Here is a 10,450-nt window from a genome sequence, read left to right as displayed (position 1 = left end):
TGATATCGAATCTCTGTCCATATCTTTCGAAAATCATAACAAATACAGAAACAATCTGTTCTTCAATTTGACTTTAATTCTATAATATCTACTGTAGCAGGAACACCATATCTGAATCATATTCAATTCTGACAATATCATAAATTCAAATCTTGTCTAAACGTAACAAAACTTACGTCCAGTTGTAGCCTGCGTCGATAGGAACACAGTACTATAATCGGATTCAAAGACAGACGGACGGATTTCTCACAAAAGGCGTAAGGATTTTCGGATGAAATTCTCTTTTCTTTCTTACCTCTGAAGCAAGAATCGTACATGTATATATATATATATATACAAACTTGCATGTAAAAGAAACGTGGCATCTTTTCTTACATCTTGGTCGGCGCTCGGGCGGTAATAATTTACCGCTCGGGCGCGACCCTTTCTGCCCAAGCCTTTCGAAATGTACCCTTGGCGCTCGGGCGGTCAAAAACTACCGCCCGGGCGCCACCTTCTCTGCCCGAACTTGTTCTTGTTGAACATTGGCGCTCGGGCGGTCGTCATCTACCGCTCGGGCGCCACCTACCTGCTCGCCTAGCCGCCTGCCTTCGCCCGGACGCCCCGCACGCTCGCCCGGACTCCCCGCACGCTCGCCCCCACCTGCTCGCCCAGCCGCCTGCCTTAGCCCAGACTCCCCGTACGCTCGCCCTCACCTGCTCGCCCGAACTCCCTGCACGCTCGCCCCCACCTGCTCGCCCAGCCGCCTGCCTTCGCCCGGATTCCCCGCACGCTCGCCCCCACCTGCTCGCCCGGACTCCCCGCACGCTCGCCCGGCTGCCAGCTCCCGCACGCACTCGCCCAACAGCTCTGTGCGCTTGCCCTGCCAGCCTCGCCTAGGAACCCCTCGTCCGGCCGCCCATTCTTCCCGTACGTTGAGAATTTTGATACATTCCCGGTCAGGTCGATCCCCGTAATTTTCGCAGCGGCAAACATTGTTCGGTAACGACAAACGAAATAAATTTTTCTAACACAGTATGCCCTCGTCGCCCCCATCTTCAAGATCCTCTACTAAGCTTTTGAAGGGAAATAGTTTCCACTTCCCCATGCCCTTGACTCCTCTGCTAAAATAGTTCATAGCAGGAAAATAAAATTCAACACCTCCACCATCTAACTCCTCTGCTAGGTGACGTCATAGCATGAAGATAAAATTCAACGCGCCCACTCTCTAACTACTCTGCTAGGCGATGCCTTAGCAGGAAAATAAAATCAACACCTCCACCATCTAACTCCTCTGCTAAGCCGGGCCTTAGCAGGAAAATAAAATCAACACCTCCTCCACCCTCTAACTCCTCTGCTAAGCCGGGCCTTAGCAGGAAAAATCAAATTCTCACCTCATCATCTCATAACTCCTCTGCTAAGCCGGGCCTTAGAAGGAAAATAAAATCAACATCTCCACCCTCTAACTCCTCTGCTAAGCCGGGCCTTAGCAGGAAAATAAAATTCAACGCGCCCACCCTCTAACTCCTCTGCTAGACGATTCCTTAGCACGAAAATAAAATTCAACGCGCCCACCCTCTAACTCCTCTGCTAGGCGATGCCTTAGCAGGAAATAAAATCAACACCTCCACCCTCTAACTCCTCTGCTAAGCTAGGCCTTAGCAGGAAAATAAAATTCAACGCGCCCACCCTCTATCTCCTCTGCTAGGTGATGCCTTAGCACGAAAATAAAATCAACACCTCCACCCTCTAACTCCTCTGCTAAGCCGGGCCTTAGCAGGAAAATAAAATTCAACGCGCCTACCCTCTAACTCCTCTCCTAGGCGATGCCTTAGCACGAAAATAAAATCAACACCTCCACCCTCTAACTCCTCTGCTAATCCGGGCCTTAGCAGGAAAATAAAATCAACACCTCCACCCTCTACTCCTCTGTTAGGCGATGCCTTAGCAGGAAAAATTTAACTTTTCTCCCCCCCACTCTTCTCCTCTACTAGGCGCAGCCTAATTAGGTAAAACAAAATTCATATAATCCTCATAATACAAGAACAACCATGAACTTAATATAAGAACTTGGCTTTATTAAATATCAACTGATAACGTAAGACAAATTCAGGAACGAAATACATCAAAAATGAAGTAAAGATATTCTCTAAGGTGGTAAGCGTTCCCATGCCTCTTTAGAGCCTTACCTAGCGCATTCTCCAACTTTCCTCTCAGCTCCCCTTGAACCTCCACATGACAAAGTTACCCATTTAGAAGCTTCTCCGAATGACTCTACAACTGCAAGAGTGAGCTCAAGCTTCCATGCGAATGCTCGTGACCTCTCTTTTCTTTTTCCTTCACGATTCTTTCATAACAACGACGCACAGGACTCCGACTCCTTTTCCCACAGGAAACTTAAGCTTCTGATGATAACTTGAAGCTACTGCTCTAAAATCCTTCAGGTTTGGTCGTCCTAGAATTGCACTATACGCTGACGTGGTATCTACTACTGTAAGGCTTGAGATTTCTTTATTAGTCTTCATTGAGGTGAGACTCGGAAGATATGAGTATGCATGACATGTAATGAGAATTTTTGAATAAAGGAATATTGCACCCGCGCCTAGAAAAGGATTGCACCCGCGGTCATTAATCCTGAATTTGTGAAGGGGATGCCGAAACAATACCGCACCCGTGGTAGAGATATGACCGCACCCGCGGTTGATGGCCTGTAGGGTAGGAGTTTTAGTACGAACCATGACCGCACCTGCGGTCGTCGAATGTTGGGAAATTAAAAGACATGCCGTGAGTTGAGCGCACCCACGCTGGTGAAGCCACTGCACCCGCGATCTTACGTGTTTATTGAAAAATAAACCATGTGTCCTAGGCCATGCATACTTAATGTGTTGTCTCTCCATCCTTGTGTTTCAGAAGCAAGAACCGAGAATATTTCCAGGAAAGCCACAAGCTTCTTCATAGCTTAGAATTTGATTTGTGCAAGATTTAGCCATCCAAACATAAATCCAATTTCGATTTTGAGTTCCTCTCTTCAAGGACTTCGAAAGGATGTAAGTATGATTCATTTTCAACATGTTTCGAAATTCAGATATGAGAGGAATTATGATTTAAGTTCTAGAATATGTTCTTGAAATTATAAATGTTGTAGAATCGTAAACAGATTGATTATCGGATGTCGTATGCGATTGGTATGAAATTCCAGCATGTATATGATTGAAAATGTTCATATTTCAGAGTTTAGAGTGTGTTATGAAGAGAATGGTGAATTGTGGATATTGATTATATTGTGTTGAATTGACCGGTATCTAGAAATTACGTCGTTATGCCGTCAAATTGTATTCAAATTGAATATGGAATCCTATATGTAGTGTTGGGGACTAGAAATTGATAGAATGTACTTTGATCATGCCATTTCATATTTGTATTGGCAACTTTGGTAGCAAGATTTCGACTACGACAGATTGTTCGACGAAAGGTATGATTCATGTTTTGTTTGGGGAAGACACAACTCAAATGAGATTCAATTTAAGTTTTCCCAAACTAGATGTTCGGTAGTATCGTCGCATTGGAGCAGTTCGACTCCGTATGTAGACACTCGATAAAGACATGACCGAAGTCTAGGAATAAGACGTACAGTTAACCCGATTGGGAGGGTAGGTAACAGACAGCGACTTCTTATTCATACTGGGATCCCTATAGTAGAGTCGACTTGAGTCATGACATGATTTGATTGTTATTGCATGCTTATATTGAATTGGTTTCATAGACTATGGAACCTATTGTTTTTGATTTATTGATGATAGTTGTTTCATGATTCATACGCTGTTTATGCATGCATACCATGTTTTATACTAGGATTTGTTTTCACCGGAATTTCCAGCTGTTTTTATGTCTGTATGTGTGCATAACAACAGGTGGGGAAGGATCAGGGTCACGACCGAGATGAGAGATGGACATAGCGTGGTGATCACGGGCGTAGAAGATGAACTAGTAGTTGTACTTTTGACATGTACTGTATTTGAATACTGGTTTGTAGAATATGGATAAAACAAGACATGTATATTATGTGTGTTATAATGAAATAAATATAGAACTATCTTTTGCTTGAGTTATAAACATTTGATTTAATGTTAAAAGCAAAAAAAAAATTTGACCCACGTTTTCTAGCAACGATTCGATTAATCCCGTAAAGAACTGAGTTAGAGCCCGGGTCCCCACAACAGGTGGTATCAGAGCAGTAGGTTCTGTAGACTGAGATAGAATTGAGTGAGCGGGGTAGATCGAGTCATCTTCCTTGCTTTATGATGTGCTAGCATGGTTTATTGCTTTCCCTATTACATGTTGTATTGTTATCTGAATTGACTTACAGCATGTACTCGTAAAGACTGAATCAGAACCGATTCTGGATCAGAGGCATATGATCAGAGGAGGGATGAGACAGATTGTATAGATTGTGTATTAATCTGTTTGATATTCAGATATGCCGCCTCGACGAGTACCGCAACCAGCAGCAGGCCGGGCACTAGAACAGGGCAGTACATCCATTGATCCGATGGACGTGACTGCCACACCGATGGAGACTTTGCTTAAACGGTTTCAGTGTTTCCGACCACCGACACTGAAAGGCACAGAAAATGCAGTCGAATGTGAGAGTTGGTAAGAGGATATCGAGATGCTATTCGAATCCCTTGAGTACACTGATGATCGACGAGTGAAATTAGTGGGGCACCAATTTCAAGACGTAGCAAAGAGTTGGTGGATCACTATGAAGAGAGCATTGGAGCACCGTGGCACACAGATCACCTGGAAAGTGTTCAAGACTGAGTTCTATCAGCGATTCTTTCCGGTGTCATACCGAAAGGATAAGGGTGCCGATTTCGCCAACCTGATGCAGGGACAACTGAACATCGAGGAGTATGTTGCTAAGTTTTCGTCATTACTCAGATTCGCTCCTCATGTTGCCGAGAATGAAGAGGCCGTTGCGGATCAGTTTATAAACGGCTTGAATCCAGACATCTTTACCTTGGTGAACACCGGTAAACCCAATAACTTTACTGATGCGTTGAATCGCGCCAAGGGAGCGGAAGCTGGATTACTTAGGCAACGAAGCATTCCTTATGTTGCGCCGACTCCTAGACCGCCACTACCTTCAGTTCAACCCCGTCCTCGATTTGAGAGCAGTGGTAGCAGCAGTGGAAGAAAAGATCAGTTGAAAGCGAAGGGAAACAGTTCAAAAGATCAGGGAACAGTTCGTCGAGCTCCAGCGGGTCACGACAGAGAGGTCCTGGCCAGAGTACCGAGTACACAGGTGTGTATTGCAGTTCTTGTGGAGGTAAACATGCCACTGAGCAGTGTCAGGGTGTGATGGGCAGATGTAACATATGTAGGCAACAGGGACATTTCTCCAAGTTCTGTCCGCAGATGGGTTCACGGAGATCTCAGGGTGCAGGGTCTTCTGCGTCAGTAGCTCATCCTGAGAGGCAAGCTTCGTCTGTCCATTCCTTTCAGCCCACTTCTACACAGACACAGCCAAGAGCCAGAGGTAGCCAGACAGGGAGCCAGCCTCCCAGACAACAGGCTCAGGTGTTTGGATTGACAGAGGAGCAAGCCCAAGATGCACCGGACAATGTGATTGCAGGTAAATGTTTTCTTTGCGGTTATCCTGCCTATGTTTTGATAGACACAGGTGCATCTCATACATTGATTTCTGAGTGCTTTGCATTGTTGCATGCTTTGCCTGTCGAGTCCTTAGCTACTGTAGTGTCTATTTCTTCTCCGTTGGGAAGTGGTCTTATATCTATGACTTCAGTTAGACATTGTACACTACAGTTTGAGGGACATGAAATTGATTTAGATTGTATTTTACTTGGGATAGCTGATTTTGATTGTATTGCTGGCATTGATATGTTAACCAAGTACCGAGCCACTGTAGACTATTTCCAGAAGATTGTCAGGTTCAGACCAGATATGACTGATGAGTGAAAATTCTACGAGAAGGGTTCCAGATCTCGGATTCCCTTAGTGTCTGTTTTGACTATGACCAGATTGTTGCAACAAGGAGCAGAAGGGTTCCTTATTTATTCAGTAGATTTACTGAAGCCGAGCTTGACATTGGCAGATTTGCCAGTGGTTTGCGAATTTGCAGATGTATTCCCAGAGGAGATTCCAGGGTTACCTCCAGCTCGAGAGGTAGATTTTAATATTGATCTTATTCCTGGTACCGTTCCTACATCTCGAGCTCCGTATAGGATGGCGCCGATAGAGTTGAAAGAATTGAAAGCACAGTTAGAAGATCTTTTGACCAAGGGATACATTAGACCGAGTGTGTCTCCTTGGGGCGCACCAGTGCTATTTGTGCGGAAGATAGATGGTTCTATGCGATTGTGTATTGACTACCGGCAACTGAACAAGGCGACGGTAAAGAATAAGTACCCATTGCCTCGCATTGATGATTTATTTGATCAGTTGCAGGGATCCTCTGTTTATTCCAAGATTGATCTGAGATCTGGATATCACCAGCTGCGAGTACGAGATATTGATATACCAAAGATAGTATTCCGAACCAGGTATGGACATTATGAATTTATTGTCATGCCTTTTGGTTTAACGAATGCTCCAGCGGTGTTTATGGGGTTGATGAACCGTGTCTTTCAGAGATATTTAGATGAGTTTGTGATTGTTTTTATTGATGACATTCTGGTGTATTCTAAGAGTATGAGTGAGCATGCAGATCATTTGAGGATTGTATTACAGACATTGAGAAAAGAGAGATTGTATGACAAACTGTCCAAGTGTGAATTCTGGTTGAGACAGGTTGTCTTCTTGGGTCATATCATATCTGGAGATGGTTTTTCTGTGGATCCGAGTAAAGTGGAAGCTGTGATTAGTTGGCCGAGACCGACTTCGGTGCCTGAAATACGCAGTTTCATGGGTTTAGCAGGGTACTATAGACGATTCATCAAAGATTTCTCCAGCATTGCGAAACCGATTACCTAGTTGACACAGAAGAACGCGCCATTTGTATGGTCCAAGGATTGAGAGCCTAGCTTCCTAGAGTTGAAGAAGAGGCTGACCACTGCACCTGTCTTCATGATTCCTTCAGGTACTGGCGATTTCGTGGTATATTGTGATGCATCCCACAGAGGGCTAGGATGTGTTGTTATGCAGCGAGGTCATGTGATTGCATATGCCTCTAGACAGCTGAAGCCAAACGATATTCGATACCCAATTCATGACATTGAATTGGCTGCTATCGTATTTGCACTAAAGATTTGGCGTCATTATCTTTATGGCGAGAAATTTGAGATCTACTCTGATCATAAAAGCCTGAAGTATCTATTTTCTCAATCAGAATTGAACATGAGACACCGCAGATGGCTCGATTTGTTGAAGGACTTTGATTGCGAAATCAAATACTATCCAGGGAAATCAAATGTAGCAGCGGATGCCTTGAGTCGAAAGGTTTGTGCTCTATCCTTGTCGATGATAGGTGTTACGAATATGATTGAAAACTGTTGTTTGTCTAGATTAGCATTTGATACAGGTAGTAGACCATTGCGACTTGCTTTGATTCAAGTTGAGCCAGACTTGATTATGAGAATCAAAGAAGCCCAAAGAACAGATCAGAATGTTCAGAAGTCAATTCAGATGGTCAGATCAGGACATCAATCTGAATATCGGGTACATGATTTTGTTCTGTATGTGAATAACCGTCTTGTGGTGCCAGATGTTTCAGAGTTAAAACAACAGATCTTATCAGAAGCGCACTGTAGTCGGTTTAGCATTCATCCTGGAGGCCGAAAAATGTACAACGATTCGAAGACACAATTCTGGTGGAAACAGATGAAGACAGATATTGCAGAATTTGTGTCTAAGTGCTTAAATTGCCAACAGCTGAAGGCTGAGAGAAAGAAGCCCGGAGGTTTACTTCAGAGTTTGTCTGTTCCAGAATGGAAATGGGATAAAATTTCCATGGATTTCGTGACGAAGTTACCTCGATCGTCCACGGGCTGTGACGCGATTTGGGTAATTATTGACAGATTGACCAAATCTGCATGTTTTATTCCGTACAGAATGACGTATCGGCATGATCAGATGGCAGAGATATATGTCCGAGAGGTAGTCAGATTGCATGGTGTGCCGAAGTCTATCGTATCAGATCGTGAGCCACGATTCACTTCACACTTCTGGCACAGTTTGCAGCAGGCTCTAAGTAGGACATTACACCTGAGTACTGCTTATCATCCCCAGACAGACGGACAGTCAGAGCGGACTATCCAGACTTTAGAGGATATGCTGAGAGCTGTAGTACTAGACTTTGGTACTAGTTGGCAAGATTCACTACCTTTGTGTGAATTCTCGTACAACACAACAGCTATCAGACGAGTATCGAGATGGCACCGTTTGAAGCTTTGTATGGCAAGAAGTGCAGATCTCCGTTATACTAGGATGATATATCTGAGGTACCAGAACTTGGGCCTGATATGATTCGTGAAATGACTGAGAAGGTTAAGATCATTCAGAAAAGGATGAAGACGGCACAGGATAGGCAAGCCAAATATGCTAACATCAGACGTAGACCAATAGTATTTGAATCAGGAGACAGAGTATTTTTGAATATTTCCCCTTTCAGAGGCGTTGTCAGATTTGGAAAACGCGGGAAGTTGTCTCCGAGATACATCGGTCCATACGAGATTCTTGAGAAGATTGGCGATCGAGCATATCGACTAGCTCTTCCTCCTTCTCTATCCGGGATACATGGCGTTTTTCATGTATCAATGCTGCATAGATACATGCCAGATATTTCTCATGTCATTCAGCCTGATGAAGCTGAGCTTGATCAGACTTTGAGCTATGTTGAGCAACCGATACAGATTCTTGATCGGAAGGAAAAGCAGCTCAGAACGAAGACTATTCCGCTAGTGAAAGTCCAGTGGAGTCGTCATGGCATCAAGGAAGCGACTTGGGAGACAAAAGCAGATATGAGAAAGCGATATCCCGAGTTATTTCGATGATGTAAGTATTTATTCAGTTTTGATTATATTGCCTATCATACTTGCATTGATAGAATTACTGGCGATTTCGAGGACGAAATCATTTCTTAGAGGGGGAGAAATGTAAGGCTTGAGATTTCTTTATTAGTCTTCATTGAGTTGAGACTCGGAAGATATGAGTATGCATGACATGTAATGAGAATTTTTGAATAAAGGAAGATCGCACCCGCGCCTAGAAAAGGACTGCACTCGCGGTCATTAATCCTGAATTTGTGAAGGGGATGCCGAAACAATACCGCCCCCGCGGTTGATGGCCAGTAGGGTAGGATTTTTAGTACGAACCATGACCGCACCCGCGGTCCGGGAAATCAAAAGACATGCCGTGAGTTGAGCGCACCCGCGCTGGTGAAGCCACCGCACCCGCGGTCTTACGTGTTTACTGAAAATAAACCATGTGTCCTAGGCCATGCATACTTAATGTGTTGTCTCTCCATCCTTGTGTTTCAGAAGCAAGAACCGAGACTAATTTCCAAGAAAGGCACAAGCTTCTTCATAGCTTAGAATTTGATTTTGTGCAAGATTTAGCCATCCAAACTTAAATCCAATTTCGGTTTTGAGTTCCTCTCCTCAAGGACTTCGAAAGGATGTAAGTATGATTCATTTTCAACATGTTTCGAAATTCAGATATGAGAGGAATTATGATTTGAGTTCTAGAATATGCTCTTGAAATTATAAATGTTGTAGAATCGTAAACGGATTGATTATCGGATGTCGTATGTGATTGGTATGAAATTCCAACATGTATATGATTGAACATGTTCAGATTTCAGAGTTTAGAGTGTGTTATGAAGAGAATGGTGAATTGTGTACATTGATTATATTGTCTTGAATTGACCGGTATCGAGAAGTTACGTCGTTATGACGTCAAATTGTATTCAGATTGAATATTGAATCCTATATGTAGTGTTGGGGACTAGAAATTGATAGAATGTACTTTGATCATGCCATTTCAGATTTGTATTGGCAACTTTGATAGCAAGACTTCGACTACGACAGATTGTTCGACGAAAGGTATAAATCATGTTTTGTTTGGGGAAGACACAACTCAAATGAGATTCAATTTGAGTTTTCCCAACAAAATCACATACTAGATTATGTTTATATTTTGAATGTAATGCCTTGTTTATAGATTCATATTCAAGCCTTGAGATAGGAGTCATTGACAGATTTCTCAAACTAGATGTTCGGTAGTATCGTCGCATTGGAGCAGTTCGACTCCGTATGTAGACACTCGATACAGACATGACCGAAGTCTAGGATTAAGACGTACAGTTACCCCGATTGGGAGGGTAGGTAACAGACAGCGACGTCTTATTCATACCGGGATCCCTAGAGTAGAGTCGACTTGAGTCATGACATTATTTGATTGATATTGCATGCTTATATTGAATTGGTTTCATAGACTATGGAACCTATTGTTT

This window comes from Primulina eburnea, chromosome 5 (genome assembly GCF_022965805.1).
Source record: "Primulina eburnea isolate SZY01 chromosome 5, ASM2296580v1, whole genome shotgun sequence".
In the NCBI taxonomy this organism is placed as follows: domain Eukaryota; kingdom Viridiplantae; phylum Streptophyta; class Magnoliopsida; order Lamiales; family Gesneriaceae; genus Primulina; species Primulina eburnea.
The sequence above is the reverse complement of the archived record's forward strand: the minus strand, read 5'-3'. Positions refer to the sequence as shown.